The sequence below is a fragment of the Leucoraja erinacea genome, chromosome 4, assembly GCF_028641065.1.
Source record: "Leucoraja erinacea ecotype New England chromosome 4, Leri_hhj_1, whole genome shotgun sequence".
Lineage (NCBI taxonomy): Eukaryota > Metazoa > Chordata > Chondrichthyes > Rajiformes > Rajidae > Leucoraja > Leucoraja erinaceus.
The window spans coordinates 87,946,701-87,950,244 of NC_073380.1; the positions used below are offsets into that span (position 1 = coordinate 87,946,701).

At 46.8% G+C, this 3,544-nt stretch overlaps 1 pseudogene; it reads right to left on the reverse strand.

The window, feature by feature from the left end:
- Positions 1-1,349: 1,349 nt before the first annotated feature.
- On the reverse strand, positions 1,350-1,462 carry LOC129696835 (U2 spliceosomal RNA; annotated as a pseudogene).
- Positions 1,463-3,544: the final 2,082 nt, after the last annotated feature.

Sequence of the window (3,544 nt, forward strand, 5' to 3'; positions counted from 1 at the left end):
GGGCCCATCAGTCGCTGCACTGCTCCCGGTCTCCCAGAGCTGGGGCCCATTGGTCTGCACTGCTCCCGGTCTCCCGGAGCTGGGGGACAATAGGCAAGGCCTTTCCCTTTTCCTCACCCGTTTTGCTCCTCTGCCTCCGTTGTCGGGTCCTCGATGTCGCCTCATCCTCCAACGAGGAGAGGTTGCTGGCATCTGTCTGGGAAATAACTCTTTTCTTGGACTTTCCCGTCCCCTCCGGCCTTGGCTCTTTGGGCAGAACCCTCCAGTGTTTCCTCCTGTTCACCACCTGCCACTCCTCCTGCCATTCCCCCTCTTCCATCGACTCTCCCTCCTGCACAGGGGGCTGGGGGGCTCTGTCCAGCGCTTGGGGGCTGGAGGTGGTCGGGCTGTCCTCATCCTTGTTCTCCCTTTGTGCTGGGGGCTTGGCAGTGGTGGGAGGTGTTTCTCCCACCCTGGGGGTGTTGGCAACAGCCCCTCTTGTCATCTGTGCGTAGGTGCAGGCTTTCTTTTAGTGCAAGCCCTGTAGAGGCGGCCTGCCTCCCTGCACAGGTTGCAGTTCTTGCTGACTTGAATGTCCTTTGTCTCGTGGCCCTCCATCTTGCAGTTCTTGCAGCCAACTGCACTGCATTGGGCTGCCACATGCCCAGGCTTGTTGCATTTCCTGCACAGCCTGGGTTGCCCCGCGTAGCTCATGTACCCTCGGTTTCCTCCACTAGAGAACACCGAGGGAGGGTGGATGATGGCTCCGTCCTTGTCCACACTCAGCTTCACCTTTACTTGCCGTTTGCTCGTCCAGATCCCGAACAAGTCCTTCACATCCTCACCGTTCCCTGCTCCCTCGACATAACAAGCAAGGAAGGTGAGGACATCTACGACGGGTACATGTGGGTTGAACATGTGCATCGTGATCATCCGTTCCTTCTGGGTGGGGAGGGTGAAGAGCGGCTGCACCTTCAACAGCGACAGCTGAGCCTCGATCCCCTGCTCCCGGAAGTCTTGCATCAATTTCTGCCATCCCGTCGGGTACTTGTAGGTAACGTCAAAGTATCCGTTACCCGGGAAGTCCTGGAGGCAGTAGATGTCCTTAGCCATGAATTTGCAGGCCTCTAGCAAGACCTTCCTCACGAACAGGTCCCGTGAGAAGGGAATCCCCTTGCTGAGGTCCTTCACACTGACTCGCAGGGTATTGCGGATACCCTGTACAACCGCTCCAGTTGCTGCTGCCATTGTGACTGGATGAGGTGTTAGGCTGGTTACCCAACCAGCATGGATCCACCTCTAAGTCGGCAACTGACAGACTCCTCGACACCGACTTGACCTCCAATTTCGATCCTCGATCCTCGTCCTGGGAGGGCTGCCAGAACTGTTCTGATAAGAACGGACAGTCTCTCTTACTCAAGTAGCAACTCTTACTCAAGAACAGATACTACACTTGATCTTAGCCAAAGGGCCGAGAAGCGATCATTTTGTCAACTTTATCAATGATATGGATGAGAATACACAGACTTGGGATGTCTCACAACTAATGGCATATAGTTGAATGGTATTATGGAGGAAACTACAATTAGTCTCACACAGCAAACATCTATAACCACTTTTGGGAGACTGTAATTGATGAGATAATGATTTTGCTGACGGGGTTAGAGGGAGAAGGTGAAGTGGAACATAAATGATGGCATGTGAAATTATGCTTCTCATAATTTAATCTAATTCGATGAAAGATCAAATATTCCCAATGACACAGGTCAATGCCACAGATGACAGCTGTGAGATTCTTCAATACAATTTCACTCTTCACAAAGATCTGAGAGCCCTTACTTGGTCAGATGTATTGGATAATCTCAAAGCTGTCAGTATGAGAACGACAACACATTCACATGTCATTGTGAATGTTCCACTTCATCTAACCATGTGCAAAATATTTGACTGCACCAACTCCAATTAAACTATCCACGCTCTCAGTCCAGAAACAGCTCAGTTTAAAACTTCCCTTTCTTATTTTCATTTAACCATATAACAATTACAGCACGGAAACAGGCCATCTCGGCCCTACAAGTCCGTGCCGAACAATTATTTTCCCCTAGTCCCATCTACCTGCACTCAGACCATAACCCTCCATTCCTTTCCCATCCATATACCTATCCAATTTATTTTTAAATGATAAAATCGAACCTGCCTCCACCACTTCCACTGGAAGCTCATTCCACACAGCTACCACTCTCTGAGTAAAGAAGTTCCCCCTCATGTTACCCCTAAACTTCTGTCCCTTAATTCTGAAGTCATGTCCTCTTGTTTGAATCTTCCCTACTCTCAATGGGAAAAGCTTGTCCACGTCAACTCTGTCTATCCCTCTCATCATTTTAAAGACCTCTATCAAGTCCCACTTTAACCTTCTGCGCTCCAGAGAATAAAGACCTAACCTATTCAACCTTTCTCTGTAACTTAGTTGCTGAAACCCAAGCAACATACTAGTAAATCTCCTCTGTACTCTCTCTATTTTGTTGACATCCTTCCTATAATTGGGCGACCAAAATTGTACACCATACTCCAGAATTGGCCTCACCAATGCCTTGTACAATTTTAACATTACATCCCAACTTCTATACGCAATGCTCTGATTTATAAAGGCAAGCACAACAAAAGCTTTCTTTACCACCCTATCTACATGAGATTCCACCTTCAGGGTGGAATCTCCATGATATCTCTCCATGATATCTCTCCATGATAGGGAAAAGTTAAATTTTCAAATTTTGGAAGAGAATGCAATTATGTCCTTCATATTGCAGGCTGAAATGTGTGGGCTCATGTTCGTAATGTCACATTATCTTTTTTTATATTATTTGTAGTTTGATGAGTGTGGTATCTCAGCTACACGGAGGCGGAGAGGAGAGCTCTTCAGCGCTTTGTCCACAGAGCGCAGAAGATTATTGGGACACAGCTACCAGCCTTGGAGGGCATCTACCACACACGGTGCCTCAGGAAGGCCGTCAGCATCCATAAAGACTCCTCACACCCTTGTAATGGACTGTTCGAACTACTTCCCTCCGGCAGACGTTACAAGGCCTTCTACGCCCGAACCTCCAGACTCAGGAACAACTTCATTCCCAGAGCTATAGCGGCTCTGAAATGGCCCTGATGAGTGTCCCCCCCCCCCCCCACCCCCCCTGGACTGTCTCCCTCGGATGGTCACGTCACACAGACACGTCTGCACTTTAGTCTGTTTGAACTGTTTTGACTATTTTACTGTTCGTTTTACAAACCATGTTCTCGGGGTATCTAAATCTAAATGTTATTAGTTATTTATGTTATGACATCGGATGGAAACTGCATACCAAATCTCATTGCGCTTATGTGCAATGACAATAAATATATATAATAATAATAATAATAATAATAATAATAATAATAATAATAATAATAATAATAATAATATTATTATTATTATTATTATTATTATTATTATTATTATTATTATTATTATTATTAATTGGGCCCCATTTCTTCCTCTTCCGTCCACCCTCCTGGCCCAAGCTCTCATTTCCCT